General features: G+C 35.9%; 1 protein-coding gene and 1 pseudogene across 1 annotated transcript in view; both read left to right on the forward strand.

Annotated features, from left to right (window-relative positions):
* Positions 1–3,797: 3,797 nt before the first annotated feature.
* The window catches only part of SCN1A (sodium voltage-gated channel alpha subunit 1), a 129,394-nt gene continuing 111,940 nt past the window's right edge, over positions 3,798–21,251 (forward strand). The window contains exons 1-2 of the mRNA XM_011360191.1: positions 3,798–3,929; positions 7,674–7,774. The gene's annotated coding sequence lies outside the window, so the exon portion shown is untranslated. The remainder of the gene's footprint in view (positions 3,930–7,673; positions 7,775–21,251) is intronic.
* On the forward strand, positions 13,506–13,624 carry LOC111739289 (annotated as a pseudogene).

Consider the following 21,251-nt stretch of genomic DNA (forward strand, 5'->3'; position numbering starts at 1 on the left):
ATGTATTGCAGATATTTGAGATAATGAATGGAAATTAGATGCAAGGAGTACATTGTTTTTAACTTGCTATTGTAAAGTATCTCCTATACCTAGGTATGTGTTTAACAAAGCTCATTTCAAAAGCACAGTAATACCCCAATCTGAGAAACTGCTTTCAAAGTCTAACAAAAGGATATATACAAAATCTGAATGCTGAAATTCAGATCTTCCTTTTTAGTATTGACAATGGAAGTAATAAATTAACACATCTGACAGTTATCTGCAAACCACCACAGAGAGGAACCTGCTTTTCTTATCACTTTCATGAAAATATCTGAACTTGAAATACATTGAGCACAACCAGTTTAACCCACCCCATTCTGAATTTGATATATAAGATTAAAAATGCTGTCATCTTGCTTGCAACAAGATGTTTAAGGAACATGAATACTCTTTGCAAACCCTTTAGTTATCATCCTGCAAACCAACTATTACTCCCATTACATATATATAGATATACACACATATTCCCCTATACTCACCACAATGAGTTAAAGGTAGACAAAAGCTCTCGGTGGCAGCCTTTGAGTCATTACTTTGCATTACCATTCCCTTCATTTTAGGTGTCAAGGAACATTACTTTACAGACAGCAATTCATTCTATTAGGTTTACTGCAAACACTGAAAGAGGTGTCTTGCGCTTGCTGGAAGATTTAGCTTTTATGCTTCTGGTCATTCTTCCCACAAAAAGAATGAGACCAGTTTCTGAGCTATTCTTAACTCTCCTTCCAAAACATTTCAAAAGAGAAATACAAGAAAGACTTCATGATTTTCATGCAAACTCCCAGCCTGCCCGCCTGCCTGCTGCTGCCAATACTTCTTATTCTTGCTGGTGATGACATTCAGCGAGCTCCTCAGTCCCGATGCTTCTTATGTAAGGCTGTCTAGGTCAAGTGTAGGAGACACACTGCTGGCCTGTGAAAACTCATGGAACTCTTCCTTCAGATTAACACTTCAGGGGCAATGGAGGCTGGAGGAAGCTGAGCTTTTACTACATCTTTTGGGGGTAAATATTTTTGCATGATTCAGTGGTTTATATGCTATAGTCTTGGCAGATGCCTGTCAGCCATGCTGAGAGGTGCAGAGAGAAATTACTAAGAGATTCCAGTTCTGTCAGCTTGTTTGAATAAGCATAGTAAATCTTCTAGCAATCCTAGCTTTAAGACACTTAGGAGTAAATGAATCATAAATTAGGGGTTGCTTATCAAGCATTATCTTTCACCATTAAGGTATGAATGTTGATTTGACTGTTTAAACTCTGAATACAATCCATTTGTTCAAAGGTGTTGTAAGAGAGTGTTATTAGATGTGGCTATTAGCTTGAAGAGATTTACTGCAGTTCCTGGCTGTTGTGTTGCTCTTATCTGATCACAAATTTGCTTCCTTTGTAAATGAGCTAGATGTTTTCCTGTATGTGTCTTCTGTTGTGATTGTGCTAATGTGAGAATGGAGCCTGCATAACCTGGCAGTTATGGACTTCAACAAATATTAAATCATGCCTACTTGGTCCCAAGGTGAATACTGCAGTAAGAGCGCCATTCGATACTAGCACTGAATGATGCTGGGTTAACTGCATTGATTCAAACTGTGCTGCTTGCAGGCATGATCCCAGGTTTGACACGAACAGTTATTCACCCTCTGAGTAAAAGTAGAAACAGCATAACGCTGATTCTGTTTTAGACTCTCACACTGTGTCCTGGTATGGGAATTAGTTAAAATAGCAGGCACTTTTTGAATCCTGCAGAAAAGCCTGGAGAAGAAGCAGGATGAGATTGTGGCAGCAGTGTGATATGGGCAAAGAATTTTAATAAGATTTAACCAGAGATGATGGTACAACAGATGGCACCTAATTTAAAAGATAGGTGGATATTTAAAAAACTGAAGACACAGGCAGCACACTTGAGATGGTTTAGCTTCCTGTGTTCCTTTGGCAAGAGAAGTTCATTCCTTCGGACAGGATGTCGTGAGTTGGTAAAATGAAGGCTGTGTAAACTGTCTTTATGATGTAAAGAGCTAAATGGAAAGTTGAATATTCAGTCATTGGGTGTCTCCCAATGAAGACTGGCATGAGGCAGGTTAATTAGTACACACTCACTAGGCAAAAAGGTAGTTTTGAAGTATCTGAAATTTTTTGCAGTCTTTTTATTAAAGGAATAAAAATGAGTGTTGCTACAATAAATTTCTTCCAGGGTACTTTTCATTCTATTATAATGATTAACAGTAGCACATTGATTATTTATGATGGGAATATACTGCTTATAATTTTATGCTATATAATAATTGATTAAACATGTACATGTTTCCCCAAATAATTTGAAGAGACAGTTATGGTTCCTTAGGGCCTGATTTTATATTATAGATGTCAATAGGCATTTTCCCCATAGACTTAGTTTGGCATAAAAACCTCATCAGACCAGGTTTCACTCAGTTTGGCATTTAGAATATTCCTTATAAGTGAATATTAAAAATAAAGCTTACGTATTTAGTTGTACTCACAATCTTTTTGAGTTTATGTATCTTCAGAATATCACTGTTAGTACTTAAATAGTCCATAAATGATTTTAACATGATACTTTGTATTGGCTATTATTAAAAAGAATTCTTTTTTTGGTAATAAAGCTTAAAAAGTGATATTAACTTCTTCACTTCTAAAGTAAGAGATTTGAGTTATATGAGGTCTAAAGTTAGCTATGGTTCTGCCATCTGTAGATTATATTTCTCTAAACGTAAATTAGCTTTATTAATTAATCTCTGCTAACATGAGATTACATTTTTTGGTGAGATTATATTTTTAAATATGTACAACATTAGGCCTACATTCATGGAGTGAGTATTACAGGACTGTGGCTCTCAAAGTATGACCTGACCAGCAGCATCAGCATCACCTGAGAACTTTAAGAATGCAGATTCTCAGGTCTCACTTGAGGCTTACTGAATCAGAACCCCTGGACTTAGGTTGGGGCTATTTGTCTTTTAACAAGTCCCTCAGGTGATTGTGAAACACGCTAAAGATTGAGAGCCACTAGCTGAGCAATATTTTGCTTAAATACTATGAAAAATAGGTTTTGACACATGCAATCAAATACATATTACATAATGAATTTTTCTATTTTCATGGTTGCCCAGACCTGCTTTTCTTATCACTTTCATGAAAATATCTGAACTTGAAATACATTGAGCACAACCAGTTTAACCCACCCCATTCTGAATTTGATATATAAGATTAAAAATGCTGTCATCTTGCTTGCAACAAGATGTTTAAGGAACATGAATACTCTTTGCAAACCCTTTAGTTATCATCCTGCAAACCAACTATTACTCCCATTACATATATATAGATATACACACATATTCCCCTATACTCACCACAATGAGTTAAAGGTAGACAAAAGCTCTCGGTGGCAGCCTTTGAGTCATTACTTTGCATTACCATTCCCTTCATTTTAGGTGTCAAGGAACATTACTTTACAGACAGCAATTCATTCTATTAGGTTTACTGCAAACACTGAAAGAGGTGTCTTGCACTTGCTGGAAGATTTAGCTTTTATGCTTCTGGTCATTCTTCCCACAAAAAGAATGAGACCAGTTTCTGAGCTATTCTTAACTCTCCTTCCAAAACATTTCAAAAGAGAAATACAAGAAAGACTTCATGATTTTCATGCAAACTCCCAGCCTGCCCGCCTGCCTGCTGCTGCCAATACTTCTTATTCTTGCTGGTGATGACATTCAGCGAGCTCCTCAGTCCCGATGCTTCTTATGTAAGGCTGTCTAGGTCAAGTGTAGGAGACACACTGCTGGCCTGTGAAAACTCATGGAACTCTTCCTTCAGATTAACACTTCAGGGGCAATGGAGGCTGGAGGAAGCTGAGCTTTTACTACATCTTTTGGGGGTAAATATTTTTGCATGATTCAGTGGTTTATATGCTATAGTCTTGGCAGATGCCTGTCAGCCATGCTGAGAGGTGCAGAGAGAAATTACTAAGAGATTCCAGTTCTGTCAGCTTGTTTGAATAAGCATAGTAAATCTTCTAGCAATCCTAGCTTTAAGACACTTAGGAGTAAATGAATCATAAATTAGGGGTTGCTTATCAAGCATTATCTTTCACCATTAAGGTATGAATGTTGATTTGACTGTTTAAACTCTGAATACAATCCATTTGTTCAAAGGTGTTGTAAGAGAGTGTTATTAGATGTGGCTATTAGCTTGAAGAGATTTACTGCAGTTCCTGGCTGTTGTGTTGCTCTTATCTGATCACAAATTTGCTTCCTTTGTAAATGAGCTAGATGTTTTCCTGTATGTGTCTTCTGTTGTGATTGTGCTAATGTGAGAATGGAGCCTGCATAACCTGGCAGTTATGGACTTCAACAAATATTAAATCATGCCTACTTGGTCCCAAGGTGAATACTGCAGTAAGAGCGCCATTCGATACTAGCACTGAATGATGCTGGGTTAACTGCATTGATTCAAACTGTGCTGCTTGCAGGCATGATCCCAGGTTTGACACGAACAGTTATTCACCCTCTGAGTAAAAGTAGAAACAGCATAACGCTGATTCTGTTTTAGACTCTCACACTGTGTCCTGGTATGGGAATTAGTTAAAATAGCAGGCACTTTTTGAATCCTGCAGAAAAGCCTGGAGAAGAAGCAGGATGAGATTGTGGCAGCAGTGTGATATGGGCAAAGAATTTTAATAAGATTTAACCAGAGATGATGGTACAACAGATGGCACCTAATTTAAAAGATAGGTGGATATTTAAAAAACTGAAGACACAGGCAGCACACTTGAGATGGTTTAGCTTCCTGTGTTCCTTTGGCAAGAGAAGTTCATTCCTTCGGACAGGATGTCGTGAGTTGGTAAAATGAAGGCTGTGTAAACTGTCTTTATGATGTAAAGAGCTAAATGGAAAGTTGAATATTCAGTCATTGGGTGTCTCCCAATGAAGACTGGCATGAGGCAGGTTAATTAGTACACACTCACTAGGCAAAAAGGTAGTTTTGAAGTATCTGAAATTTTTTGCAGTCTTTTTATTAAAGGAATAAAAATGAGTGTTGCTACAATAAATTTCTTCCAGGGTACTTTTCATTCTATTATAATGATTAACAGTAGCACATTGATTATTTATGATGGGAATATACTGCTTATAATTTTATGCTATATAATAATTGATTAAACATGTACATGTTTCCCCAAATAATTTGAAGAGACAGTTATGGTTCCTTAGGGCCTGATTTTATATTATAGATGTCAATAGGCATTTTCCCCATAGACTTAGTTTGGCATAAAAACCTCATCAGACCAGGTTTCACTCAGTTTGGCATTTAGAATATTCCTTATAAATGAATATTAAAAATAAAGCTTACGTACTTAGTTGTACTCACAATCTTTTTGAGTTTATGTATCTTCAGAATATCACTGTTAGTACTTAAATAGTCCATAAATGATTTTAACATGATACTTTGTATTGGCTATTATTAAAAAGAATTCTTTTTTTGGTAATAAAGCTTAAAAAGTTATATTAACTTCTTCACTTCTAAAGTAAGAGATTTGAGTTATATGAGGTCTAAAGTTAGCTATGGTTCTGCCATCTGTAGATTATATTTCTCTAAATGTAAATTAGCTTTATTAATTAATCTCTGCTAACATGAGATTACATTTTTTGGTGAGATTATATTTTTAAATATGTACAACATTAGGCCTACATTCATGGAGTGAGTATTACAGGACTGTGGCTCTCAAAGTATGACCTGACCAGCAGCATCAGCATCACCTGAGAACTTTAAGAATGCAGATTCTCAGGTCTCACTTGAGGCTTACTGAATCAGAACCCCTGGACTGAGGTTGGGGCTATTTGTCTTTTAACAAGTCCCTCAGGTGATTGTGAAGCACGCTAAAGATTGAGAGCCACTAGCTGAGCAATATTTTGCTTAAATACTATGAAAAATAGGTTTTAACACATGCAATCAAATACATATTACATAATGAATTTCTCTATTTTCATGGTTGCCCAGATTTCCTAATGTAAGCAATACTGTGTTTTAAAGTTCTATGCAACTGCATATTTAGTACAATTTAAGCCTAAGTTTGTCCATAAGAAGCTTCATTTTCCAACAGTTACATTTTTAGCTTTTAGAAGTTACATAGCACGATGAGAAAAACATTAAATGACCTATCTCTTCTATTTGCTCACTGTGTGACTTGGCATGCATCACTGACCCTCTCTGATGTTCAGTTTCTCATTTGTATAATGAGAGGTTAGCCTAAGTCAGGGCTTCTCAACTCAGCACTATTTGACATTTTGGGTCAGATATTCATTGCTGTGGAGTCTGTCCTGTGCACCATATGTTGTTGAGGAGCATCCCTGGCTTCTACTTGCAAGGTACCACTAGCCATCTATAGTTATAACAATCAAAAATATTTCCAGACATTAAAAATGTCCCCTGAGGGCAAAATTGCCTTTCTCACCCCTTCACACCTTCCCCATTCCTTCCCCACGTATGAGAACCATTGGCCTAAATTAACTCCACTGTGTAAAGTTCTATTATATTAAATAGTACGACAAATGTATTACTTCTCCTTTTAAAAGAAGGCAGGTTAAAAATTACAAATAAATAAATATATTTTCTACTGGTAGAACACAGGCATAAGCCGGGTCTTTGTTGCCCACTTGAAAATCTAGGTGTAATTTGCTCAAGTAGCTACCAATTTCACAGTCTAGAAGTCCAAAACTCTTCTGCAACTTCTCAGGGACTGAAAGTCTTACATTATCCTCTGTGTCCTGAAGTCCTGGTTCCATGTATACTACCTTATTATTCTAAAGAAGTGACCCAGATTCCAACCATCACTAGTTTCCACCAGAGATTTATCTATATTAATCATCTTTTGGGTTTAATAGATTTTGCTAAGGATTTGAGCTCTTCTTTGTCATCTTCCCCCTCCCTATCCCATCTTCGCTCTTCACCCCCTCCCTGAAAGATGCTCCAAGGGCTACAATTTTTTCTTCTAGGATGCACAGTAGTCCAGCTTTTCACAGGTGTTATACCCAGATGTAAGTGCCCAAACCCATCAAAAAATTCAGAAGATCAAGGGCCTTCAGTTTAGGACCATCTCCCCCTTACAGAAAGCAGTTGGAGTCATGTTATAAAATCATAAAGTCATAGGGCTAGAACAAATATTGAGTTTAAGTTCATTTTTATGTGTTTAGAATTTATACTGAATAATAGCTCCTGCCCTTAAAATTACATATGTTGTATGTTAGTCTTAGAATTTTAAATTATATCTGCCCATGAATAGTTACTTCAAACAGGTCAGCAATTTAGTCCTGACACTTTCTGAAGCAGATATGTGTGGTGGAAATAGATAAGCCTACATGCGCACACATACACTTCCCAAGAGGTAAAAATTCTTTTTAATATGCTGTATTATAAATTCAAATTAAGTGTTGTTCTAAGATATCTGTGAATTAGAGACTTAATCTAAAATGTACCAGTAACTATATTTCCATTGATTGAATAATATTTTTATAATAATAATATTTGAATGACTATATCTGTATTTCCAAATCATTTTATACACATGATCTGTTCTGAAACCCACAACTCTATAAAATAGGTCCCATTAGTTATCATTTTACAGATAAGAAAATAAAGGTTCAAGATCTCCAGATGCCAAATCTACTTCTCTTTTCACTGTTCTACAAGGCAAGACTCAATAGTATTTGTAATATGAGCACATTGGTGAGTATAATTTCTAAGTGTTTTTTGATAAAGACTATTTCAAGAATCTTCATGATCCAAAGTCATTCAGTATAAGAGCTGATACGAGTTACCAAGTTTTGCTTTAGTTGCTAGGATTAATGCATTTTCCCTGACTTATCATACATTTATTTGTATAATATGCTTAATTAATTATTATTTATAGTCTACGGCCATGCCACCCTGAACACGCCCTATCCCGTCTGATCTCGGAAGCTAAACAGGGTCGGGCCTGGTCAGTTCTTGGATGGGAGACCACCTAGGAAGACCAGAGGTGCAAGGCGTAAAAAAAAAAAAAAAAAAAAAAGTTATTCTTTACATGTGTTACTAAAGTACTTATGGAATGATTTCAACGTATCACGTATTATACCAATAGTCACATGTATTATGTCACTTAATGCTCTCGAAATCTTCATGAAGATGGGATTATTCCCTATCTTAAAAGATGACTTTAAATTCAATTTAATCTAAACTCGAGCTTTAGCAGTTACCACACTGACCCAGCCATCTGCTTAGTCTTCATGAGACAAAGTAGAACAGTAGCAGACCATCTCTTTTCACTGCATGCCCTGGTGCATGGCATAATGTCCAGCATATACAGAGTCTCAGTAAACGCTTATTGAATGAATGTTGAATAATTGTCATTGCTATCTAGTTCTTTTATGTTTTGGACTTTACATAACAGTATTCACTTCAGTCGATTAATAGCAACTTGCAAATGAGATCTAAAAGGAAAAATCCAATTCCAAAAAAAAAGAAGTGGGTTCATTTATGATTGCAACTCTCAATCATTCATGCTAATTTCTTTATTTAACTTGAAAAACATTTTTGGGGGGGTTGATATAAAGACTTCCTCAGACTTGAAAAATTATTCCCAATACAAAATATAAATTCTTCCCTTAAAATACTAGTTTTCCAACACCAGGATCACAGAATCTCTTCCAACTTTATTTGATCTTAAAGTAAATACCTGAGAACTCAAAAGATCTTTTATTGCATTTTAGAATATTAATTCAGAAATAAATTCAATAATAGAAGCTCTGTGGCCACAGATAATTTATTTAACCTCTCTGAAAATCTATTTCTTCAGCTGTCAAATGAGAACCATACTATCTCGTCAGAATTTAAAAGAGGTCAAGTGGTTTATTATAGTGTCTTTCACATATTAAAAGTGTTCAGAAAATAATAGTTTACAATACTTGATATCACATACTCCCAAAAATATTGGGCTGCCACAGGGAGTCTGCATGGTATTTTCTGAGCAACTAGAACACTGATATAAATATCAGAAATTGACACTCAAAAGATGCCAAATTCAAGGACTGATGTTCAAAGAACTGATGAGTCAAGAATAGTGATTAGGCAGGGCAAAGCTAACCAATGACAAATGAATACCTGGACTTTCTCACCCTGTCCCTAAAGATATTTTTTAAAATGCAATAGCTAAGATAACAAGCTAGACAAATGTCGAAGTTTTTTACTTGTTTATTCTAAAATGTCAGCTGCTGTTCTTAAACAAATTATATCATCAGGGTAAATAATCCTTTGAGAGATTTGAAAAGCCTAGGAAAGTTAGAAATTTTTTCTTCAGAATATAAGGAACAATTATTAGAGGGACAAGTAAGTATTACTGGAAAAGAAATTTTTAAATTACACTGATTTTATTTAGTTTGGGGGGAAAAAAAGATAAAGCCGAACAAATTCCTACCAAGATAATGTGAATTCTTTAACAACATAGAGCCTGAAATAAATAATTCCTCATATTTTTTCTAATTCTAATATTCTGTGTAAATAAGTTTATCTCTGGAATATGATCATCCAATTAACAACCAAATCCAAAATAACTAGACTTAATAGACCTATTTCCTGTATCCATTGATAATTGAAATAAATGACTCAATATTGGTATTTTCGTCATCACCCTAAAATGCATCATTAGTCACATATGTCTCATGATCTAGAACTTGTTTAATAAATATACTCATTTATGAAAAAGTTATTCTTTTTAAAAAAAATGAATTTATAGTCCTCCAATAAAGTGGCATTATATTTACTTTTTACCTCTAAAAAGTGAAGTAATGAAATAGGAAGGATACCTAGAAGAGCTGTCAATGTTTTGTTGGGATTGTCTCTTTTGAAGATGCAAGTAAAACAAAACAGATGTCAATCTTCCATATGGAATTTCCTAAAGAATATTATTGTAATAATCTAATATTGGGAGAAGGAAAGTGGCAGTAGTAGTAAGAGAGTTTTTGTTTCAAATGTGCAGTTTCTAGTAAAAACATTATAGAAAACTTTGTATTAGCACAATAGGGAAATCAGAAAGAAATGTTTTTGTCTCCAGATTTACTAAACATTGTCTTCCTGACAATTAGCCAACCCTCCCACATGCACACCTACCTTGTCAAAATAGGATTTTAGGAACAAATAAGCCAATTATAAGGATACTGCTAGTATTAGTCAGTGCCCTGACAAAAATAGATGGCTTTCTGAAACTGGTGGAAAGAAAAACAAAATACTTAGTTTTAGCTTCTCAATATCATATTCTCCTGGTTTCTTTGTGAGTGTGGTTCTGTCTTTCCTTCTGTAGCAGGTGTGCTGGGCCCTGTGTGATAGGGCCATCTGCCCATTTATCCAAACTCTAGCCACTTCCACAGACCCAACCTTGCATGTCTGTACATGATATCCCCTCTTCTCAGAAAACACTTTCTCTTTCACCTCCACATATATTTGTATTTCTCCTAGTAAACTCCTATTGGAAACTTCCAGATGAATTCGACTTGGCCTAAATTTCACTTCCCAGTTAACAAAGAAAAATATTTGATAATTTCTACTTATAGCAAAGGTGCAGGAAACAGGTACCTTACATTGTTGCTGGAGTATAAAATGGTGAAGAGAAGTCTAGTTTATCTACCAAAGTTAAAAAGCATGTACCTTTTCACTCAGGAGGGCCATTTCCTGAGAATAAAGTCTACAGAAAAACTTGTACAAGTGTTTAAAGTATTTGTAAACTGGCATCGTTTGAAATAGAAGGGGTAAAAAGGCAAAAACAAATAAAAAACCTGGAAATAAGTGTTTATCATTTGAGAGAACTGTTTTTGGTATATCTATCTATATACGTACCAAAATACTCTAATAACAAAATAAGATATTCAAGATAAATTATGTAAAGCATACAAGGTATATACATCAATGTATATGTAGTATGTTATCATTTCTGAAGAAAAGATACAAAACATATTTCAGACACTTGGACATACACAAAATTTCAGAAAAGTTTCAAAAGAAATTGTTAACAGTGACTGCCTTTGCAGAATGGGCCTGGGGGAAGAGACACTGGAAAGTTAATTTTTGCTTAAAGGTCACTAAGGACAATTGAAATGTTACTTGAAACATAGGTTAAGAGTCTTGTTGGTGGAAGAAGGGAAGCACACCTTCCAAAGGCAGGTGGGAATGGTGAGGAGGACAGTGGCTGACTTACAAGTTCTGGGAGCAGAAGAATATGGGTAGTCTTAAGTTGCTGAGGCCAGCGGTGAAGGTCATTGCCAACAGTACTCTACCGCTTTTCAAACTTTAACATGCCCGGGAATCACCTTGGGATCTTGTTAAAATGCAAATGCTGCTTTGGCAAGAAGGAGTGGAGCCCCAAATGCTACATTTCCACAAGCTCCTTAGAGATACCCACGTTGGGAGTCCCTCGCCACACTTTGAAAAGCAAGAATTTAAAACTTAGAAAGTATGCTGTTTTTGTGTAGTTTGTATCCTCAAATATCAAAAAATTTCAAGCAGAGCCAGAAATTACTTGTTTTTAGAAAATGAGCTGAGAAAGACATCATTGAATATGATGTTTGCAACATGAAGCTTTGCCAAAGCCATCTTATTGTCAAATGTTCATGATCAGCAATTCTGCTTTTTAGCCTCTCCGTTTGTAACAAATGTAGACTTCTGGAAACTAAAGCAATGCCAGACTGAGGCAAGCTTCTCCTTCACTCCTCATCTGTTTGGCTTATTTGTTGACTTGGTGAGACTATTTCCAAACATAGTTACATTCTTTCACATTCTGTGGAAGACTGAAGAATCCAAAACAGTGAGAAAAAAGAATTGCCATCTGCCACCCTCCCAGCCTGTCACAAGCCACACCCCCCACCATGTTTGGCAGAAATCAAGCTATACACATACTCTACACCTACAAACTATCTTAGGTTGACCACCTGTAGAAATGCCTTTTCTCCATTGCATCCTGTGTGAGCGTAATGTGATGTAACCAGTCCCCAGAGGAGCAGCCATGTCATCTACTTGTTTGTCTTTAAACTCAGATCTCATAGACTTACCACCATGATTTTAATAATGTGTAGTGCAGAGAGTTTTATATAAAACAAGGCAGGATGAACTTATGCTAAGATTAGGTACTTTGGAGATAGATCGTTGGCTTCAAAACCACACCTAATCAGGAGACTCACTGTGTGACCTTGGCCAAGTTACTCGACTGCTCTGAGTCTTCATTTCCTTGTTTATAAAATTGTGATAATAATGTGAGTATTTCATGAGATTGCTTGAGGTTTTAAGGTCTCACCATATATTATTAATCCTCTTAAATTATTATTAGAATTTATTTATTAGAATTTATTTATTTATATTTAGTTCTGAGTACCTACCATATACTAGGCAGTGAGCTTAGAGTTAAGGTATTAAACAGAATCTCATATCGTAAAAAATGTTGTTTATCTGTAAAATACTTTAAATTCATGTGTTTGTTCTTTAAAGCAAAGAGAAAGGAGATGAGATGGGAAACAGCTCTTTACCCCATTTCCCTCCAGCCCTTCACACCTGGTAGAATTTATAAGTCATCCTCCCTATGCTTGCAAAGGAATAGAAGTTTAATCAGGGCAGTGCTAATAAAGGGAATATACACGAAGTAGGTTTAAGGAAGTCAAAACAAGATGATGAGGCACCCAAGGACACACAGAGCTGGGGAGGACTAAATATGCATTTGGAGGGAACAGTGTTCCAGGGACCAGCCAGAGCTGCGGCCATGGAAGAGGGTGCTGGCAGGAGCTGCAGAATGTAGGTCCAGGGACGATAGCAGTGGTGGGCGTGAAATGTCAGGTAGAAGAGGAACCAGGGGCTGGAAAGACCTTCAGCCTCCAAAGGCCACTTTCCATTGTAAAACATAATCTGAGAGCCCTGGTCTTCTGGATTCCTTGAGGTTTAGCCCAAGGCAGGCAGTAGTAGGAAGGTGGGGGATTTCTCCCACCACAGTTCACTTTATAGCCTAAAGAAGTGGCTGCATTCTTCTCTGGGAAACTTCTTGCTGGGTCCTTCAAAGTTCCAGTGCTCACTAGAATCTGGTGCTGCTCACTGTTCCCTTCTCTTGCCCATATTAAGACCTAAGGGTGGCATTGGCTCTATTCATTACTGGTTCCTGGGTGCTTCATCGATTGTCTTAACCTACTTAGTAAATACTTTGTCCATTAAATTATTTTCATTTAACCCATTTTGAGTGTAGCATCTATTTCCTGCCAGGATCCTGACTGAATCAGAGGTGCAATTTTAAAGCGTTAGATGTTTCTGGAAGGGTAGCTTTTTCGTGATGCCTTAGAGAGGAGACTGTGGATAATGAAAACGTAGATAAAGGGACTACTGTCTTGGGGAGCTCAGGGCAGAGGAACAGGAAAGCAGAAAAGGAAAATTAGGACATTAAAAAACAGCTGAAGTCTACAGCCATACTACCCTGAACAAGCCCGATCCCGTTTGATCTCGGAAGCTAAGCAGGGTCGGGCCTGGTTAGTACTTGGATGAGAGACCACCTAGGAAGATCAGGTGATATAGGTGTAAAAAAAAAAAAAAAAAGGGATTGTAAGCTGTCAAGGACCTTGCAATCTGTGAGGTCAATCAAGGGTTGTCTCACCTAAAAAATAAAAAAAATAAAAAATTAAAATTAAAATTTAAAAAAAAGGCTGAAACACACACACGCACATACACAGACACACATATATATAAAATCTTAGAAGCAGCTACCATATGAAGTAGGGCAAATAATTTCTGAGTTTCACAATTGCCGACGTCATGGAAAGATCCACATTCTGTATTTGCTTAGTTGCGGAAAGAGTAAAGGGAACAGAAATGTAAATGGTCACATCATTTGTGTTAAAGAAGGGCAGACCCAGAAGAGCCCTTTCCTGCTTGTCCAGCCTGCTCATCCTCACAGACAGGAAGAGGAATACAGGTTAATGTAATGATAACCAGAATGTAAAAGACTAAAAGAAGCTGAGTGGAGCATGGAAACAAGTATATAGGTTTCTGAACTTCCTTATGTATTAAGTGCTATGGAAAATGTTGAGATAAAGTGATTTTGTCATTTCGACATCTCATAATGAATAGAGAAATATGTTTGCCTTTCATCCAACTTCAGAAGACCAGGTATAAGGAACTGCCTGTGGGCATGGGAGTGCAGCTGCCTAGCACCTCTCTCTTATACCTGAGCCCCGAGTGATCCCAGGTGTGGGCAAGTCATTCTAGTGCTCTGCTCTCCAAGATGAATAGGGGCAATTCCAGGAGTAGCAACTTAGTTCATGGGCTGCATAATTTCCAAAGCATTTTAGGAGAACTAGGCTAAATGTATTTACTGTCTGGCTCTCCATAAACCTTCTCCCCACTTATTTGCTAATCTGTTCTAAAGAGTTTTAAGCCCTGAAGCAGGCCCTGGATGACCTCTGTCTATTATTTGGCCCACAGCAGAATTCTTGCTTTTCCCAAGGGGAGAGAGAAGAAGATGTGTAATCATATGTGATTTGTGTGAGTTTGTGAATGGATTTCTAAAGATTGAAAGTGCTTAGGGATGTGTGAAAGGTGTTAGTCTCCCAGGAAACATGGCAGAACCTAATTCTAATGACATATGCACACATTATGGATAGCTTTGCTATGCTTTTGGTAAATTCAATGGCTTTCTGCCTCCGAACATGAAAAGAAAAAGATGTTGGTAAGAATCCTTCAGGGGAATAGAAATTACAATGTTTGCTTATGCTAAGTTATAGCAAAGTTCACTTTTATTCTGTAAATAAAGAATTGACTTCATAAATATAAGCTATTTACTTTAGGGTAAAGACAATCCTCTTCATTAAAAAAAAAGTCTAATTAAAACCTCTTCAATATGTAAACAAGTGATGTAATTGATTTACAGATATATTAAAATGGCAAACTGATATTTGGGTTCTAATAAGTACTCAACCATATTTTTCCTAGCACTAGTTTTAACTGACTCTTCTTTGCAAAGGCATGGGGAGGAGGGAATTGTTACATGAAATAGATCATGCAAAAGCCCAAACGTAATGTTTAATAGACTTAAGAGGATGAGAAAGAGCACATGTAAGCACAGAATAGAAGCACACTTACTTAGTTTTTTATGATTGTTCGTACATTTTTTAAAATTTACAGTTATGTTTCTTTTCTCTCTTTATCCTCCTGTGGCAATAGATTTGGATATAATGTTTTAAATAATCTGATGTACTTCGATTTTGTTTTGAGTCAAAGCTTTATGAAGCCTTTATATATTTGAAGAAAGAGACATAAAACTCAAGCATGTGAAGCATTAAATGTCTTTCCATATATGAAAGATAACTGCCATATAAATATGGTTTATGATTCTAAAGAAATGTAAAATAAGTTTTTAGATTATGTTTTGGTCTTTTAAAGAAATTCTAGCACTTCAAGACCATTTGTTTCTAGGATATTTCCTGGGTCTCTCTTTGGGCCTGCATTCCTGAAAGCTGTCAGCATTACACTCTGAGTACCTGATGCTCATTCTTTTGAGCTTGAACCCTTTGTGGTTAATATTTAAGATCAGTATGTGGAGCTAGACTGAAGGACGGTCATTTCTTTTATCCTTTGCTAACGCTAATGTTGGTTAGTCCATCACCTTCTTAAATAGTAACTGCAATCACATACTCCATCACATCCATCTCTCTGTCAAAACATGAGTGAAAATCAATTGTGGCATTTCTAGAAATATTCCACTCGCTTCCATATTGCTCCTTATGTGCTGATGCACCTACTCAATATTAATTTCCTTCACAGTTAGACTGTGGAAACTATTTGAATGGACTTTTGTGGTAAAAAAACAACTATGTGACCTTGGACAAGTCATATCACTTCTCTCGACATCATTCGTCAGATCCAAAATAAGAATCCTCATCTAGATGATCTCAGCGAACTTCTTACTTCCACAATTCTTCAATGGTTATCATCTCCATAAAGCAGTGGTAAAGATTTATGGCCGTTGACATTCTGTTTTATAAGGTTTAAAAAGTTATTTTATCCTTCCTATACATTTTCATGTAATTTTTATTCTGGAATTTTGATTTATCGGTAGTTATCTTTAGAAATTTGAACACAGACACTGGGATACATTTGGGGAATAAAATAATAAGTAAGACATAGTTCTTGCTCTCAAAGAGATTAGGAGGAGAGTTCAGGTGGTACAGAGGTGCAGAGATAAAGGGTGGAGGGGACGTAGCCAGCAAAGAGAAGGTCTCAGAGCAGAGGAAATGTGAAGGAAGCAAAATATTAAAGATGTGATGGCTCCTGACTTATTTATAAAAGGACAGAGTTTGTTATAAAAAGTGACCTTGATGTCATTTTTAGTTAGTATTGATAGTGTACTCTTACATTTTAGCTGGAAAAAAAAAATAATAAATAAATAAACCAAGCCTCCAAATAAGAAAGGATTTAAAATGGGAAATTCATAAGGAACACTAATGTGATTTTTAAAATTAAGATATAATGAACATATAACATATTAGTTTTAGGTGTATTATACAATGATTTGCTATATCGCTTATATGATATATACGTATATACCGAGAAATGATAAAATGTTGCTTGAATGGTTATATAATAGAGGAAGAAGATTATATGAAGTGATAAAAAGTAGTTTTGTAATTTAATACTCATTTTAAACCAATATAGCAATGCTGACCACATCAGATCCTTTAGATTCATATTAATTCCCCTTGGAGAATCAGATTTGTGTATTACTATGTCTTGTCCATAAAATCTATTTATTTGATTTAGAAATACCATTATTTCCTTCTATAACATCAATGGCTGCCTATGTAATTGAAAGGAAATTGCAGTGAATCGTCCAACAAGAAGTAACTACATCTCTGAAAATGATCTTCTATGCATTTATAATTAAATTCTGGCTTTCATTGCTTTGGATGGAATGGCAGAGAAGGCATGAGGAGACTGAAGGACCTGGTCTCTATTATGATCTCACAACTTTCCTTCCTGTCTTTCTCACTTCAAAGTACTGCACTGTGGTGAGGTAAGAAAACCCTTACTATTCATTCATCTCCACTATAAGAGAGAGAATCAGAAGTAATTTAAATATTTTTTTAAGAAACCTTTTATAAACTTTAAATATTTCCCTGTCTGCCCACAAACACACTGATTCTATAGGCATTTGAGAAACATTTTAGAATAAACCCAGGAAGAACAATTCCAAATATTTACAGTCAATACATTATACGTGATTTTTAAAATGGCAATCTGTGAGTGAAAAACTACAAGCCTATAACTGTTTTGATTCAGTAAATTCAAATGTGGGGACCCTCAAATATTTTGATATCATATTTGATAAAAGAGCTGATTTTGTGTTTGCGAGGGATGTATGGACTTTACCACACTTTCAAAGGTCAACCTTCTAAGTACCTACAAGATATTCTAAAACTAATAGGTCAATTTTGTGTTGTTAAGGAACTGCGACTTTAAACTTGCTGGAAAACTAGTTTGTCTTAGTCCTAAATGAAGGTTAATTGCAGTTTCTGCATTTATTTACCTAATAACAGGTAAATTTCACAGCATTTCTGATTCATTTTCAAAAGGACAAATTAATGTGAAAGGTAAAGATAAGAGCTCACTATTTTCTGCTAGGAAATCATTTCTATTTCCAAAAGAGTGGCTTCTAAAGGCCCTGTGTTAGTAAATACTTGGGAAGAGCAAGGCATTACAGAATGCTGCATATACAAAAAAAAAAAAAAGTACTGGTAAATTTGCATCTACAAAATCAAAATTCTAAAGTGGTAAATTATGTTTACTATGGGACCACACCAGTACTGTGCTTTAGCTAAGTTCCAGTTTCCCATCACAAGCGGCACAGTCAGAATGTGAAATCCAGTAATGAGACAGTAGTCCTGTGGATTTGGAACCATAGGATCTGGGTTCAAATTCTGGTTTGCTATCCATATTGGAATCACTCACCACTCTGTCAGAACACCTGCCACCACCCACAGCTTGTGTGGCATCCTCATTACATCCTCTGGGATACCACCCCAAGGTCAGACCATTGCTCAGGTTCAACTCCAGACATCCTGATCCCTCTCCTTCAGGAAGGACCCAGCTTCATGTCACTTGGTGAACCAAGTTCTCAAATAGGTTATTGGAGAATCTGTAAACATTTTCTGTCTTAAAACTCAAATGTTATTTATAATTCTAAACAAGGGAATCCAAAATTCAAAACATGGTTTGACCATTACTTCAGGCAACTTTTGGCTAAAGAATAAAGATGACCCTCATTTGCCAGCCAGGCCTCAAGTTAATTGAGGTATCTCTTTTCAGAAGGCAGCTGAGTAAAAGGTTCAGAACATCAAGATATAGAAATAACCAAAATTTTTGGTAACAAATTCTCTTTATTTTCTATGCAAGAAAATATTAAATAACATTCTGATATATAACAATCTGATATCACACAGATTCTTCAACCTTCATACCAAGCTCTCTTTTAAAGTCCTAGCGGCAGCAGGAGATTCTTCTCTCTTAGAACTGACAGTCAAAAAAAGACCTGGTGCAGCTTTTTCTACCTGAGTGACTACTCTTCCTCTTTAATACTCAAGGTTAACTGACAATGATGATGTTCCATTACAATATTCCCTTTCCTTTGGGGCGTTGAGCAGTGAACTGCTGCCACTAGTCCCCAGTAGAACTATACCAAAGTAACAATCAAGTCTCATGATGGAGACAACTAGGCAAAGACTAAAGGACATCTTATGCTTTCATTCTCTTTTCCTTGTTAGAAATTCTCTCATAGGAAAAGCACAGTCCACACCTCTTAGCCAATTTAGCAAGTCCATACATTTTACAGTTTGAAGAAGTATTGTCACATAAGAAATGGCCAGTGTATTGTTTCCACCTTTTGAGACAAGTTTACAGAGGACAGTGACCTTTTCGTTTTTTGAAGCCGGAAACTTAACACTGAAAAAGAGAGAATTGTATCTCAATAAATTAACTTACTACACAAAGATAAAGTGGAGAGCTGATTCCACAGGGAGTTGATAATTTGAGTGGTGAACAAGATATGTGCATAAAACTCAGCACAAGGTCAAAAGGGACAGTGTTATAAGGTAGTTCATGTAGTTTCATTTTAACTTATCTTTTGCCAACTTATATAAAATAAGTGATTTTAAGTGTATACTACACTAATTTAATAAAAATATATTTTGCTTTTACGTCAGGCCTTAAATGAGGAACATTTAAAGTTACTGATGTTTAACTGCGTCAGCTCTGACGAATGAAATGTCTTGTGTATGGAATGATGCGATATTCGCTTGATAAACAGACTCATTGTCTAATGGGTAGGATGCTGACCTTTTTTTTCAATGTCTGTATGAGAACAGACATTTATTCTCCTATGCCTAATGCTTTCAACTTAACAAATGACCATATTCTACAAAATAAAACATGAAGTTGCTCGGTAATGAACAAAAGAAAAATAGATTCTACCTACTAAGAAAACAAAAGAGACATTAGAAAAAAAGAATACGTGACCTAAAACATTGGTAGATTTTGCATGTGCAGATAAGGGTAATGGTCTATCAAGAGAAGTGAAGAATGAGCAAAGATACAGAGGTGGATGGGTGGTATATCCATTGAAAGCAGCGTGCCTTTCCTTTGTCAAAAGTGTCAGAGTAAACACCAATAGAAACATGCTGGTCTGGTTGTTCACTGATGAAACCTCAGGATCTGGAAAAGTGACATATAACAGGAGCTTGAAGAAGTGAATAAATGAAGTGCCAAATGCCCAGAAAATAAGCAGTATTTGATAGCTTTAAAGGGCTAAAGCATTTGGACTCCTGCAGTGAATGAACTAGTTAGGATTCCGCAGAATAACAGAAACCAAGTTCAACTAAGCAAAAATAGAGTTTATTTGTGTCCATCATAAAACCTGAATCAGGAAAGTATCTGGTTCTTAGGAAGGACAAGAGCCAGAAACAGGAAGTCATTGGGAGTTTTCTGGCTCTGTCTTTTGTCACTACTTCTTCTATACCTGCACGATTCCTTTCTCTCAGTGCCCTGGCCCACCTGATCCTCAGCCTACATTGCAAGGGAAAGCTGGCCCCTACAACTGCCAGAATCACACATAGCAGTTCCCTTTGACTAGGTCAGATGGTCAGACACTCTCCTTTACTCTGGTCCTCTGTAGCCAGGAGCACAAGTTCATCTCTGGGGATCAGACAGGGATTGCTGTAGAGAGGACTGTTATGAGCAGACATTCAAAAAATTGAGCCCTATAATAAGTAATTAGAAGGCATTAGAGCATGTGGCCAAGGTGTTCATATTTTTTATGCATATGTGTCTAAATCATAAATACTACTCATAAGGTATATATAAGTTAGTCTAAATTTTAAAAAAAGTCATCGATTTTATGCATCTGACTATTGTACCGTACACCTGAAACTAATATAAAATGATACTGAATGTCAACTCTAATTGAAAAATAAAAATAAATAAATAAAATGTTTAGTAGAGTTAACAGCACATAGACACTAGATTAATGTTAATAAATGTGGCTAATAAATTATTTAAAATACAATAAAATTAAATATAAAATAAAAAATACTGCACATTAGTTCACATATTTTGTACTTCTTCATCTCTACATCTTGGTAATTATGTAATTTTTTACCAAATATTGGTCACCTGTTTCTCCAGCTCCTTTCAACGTGGCCCTGACCCTACCAGAGACAGCAACACCATTTCCCAGACATTGAATAAATGTAATTAATGTGTTCATGCTACCTTGATTGGATTTTTGAACTGGAACTGAAAATGATTACTCAATTGCTTTCTTTTATAGATGAGATGATGCGCCCATAAGTAATTTATAAATAAGGGTTAGAAAATGTTTTGCAAACATAGAAATAAAAAATTACATTCTCGTGATTCTAAAACAGGAAAAGAAAGGTGCACTTTTGAGTATGTTGCAAAGAACAATGGATTTGGAGATCAGGAACCTTAGTTTTATTGCTTTGCAAGCTATATGTGTGACCTTGAGCCTTATTGATAAGGCTCAGAAAGCCTCGGAATTCTCAACTGTAAAATGGAAATAACCATAATAATATTAACTAATGTACAGTATAGTAAGTAATAGAAAATAAAATATTGAAGGTAATGTCATTTAATAAAT

Source organism: Pteropus vampyrus, unplaced genomic scaffold, assembly GCF_000151845.1.
Source record: "Pteropus vampyrus isolate Shadow unplaced genomic scaffold, Pvam_2.0 Scaffold2, whole genome shotgun sequence".
NCBI lineage: Eukaryota > Metazoa > Chordata > Mammalia > Chiroptera > Pteropodidae > Pteropus > Pteropus vampyrus.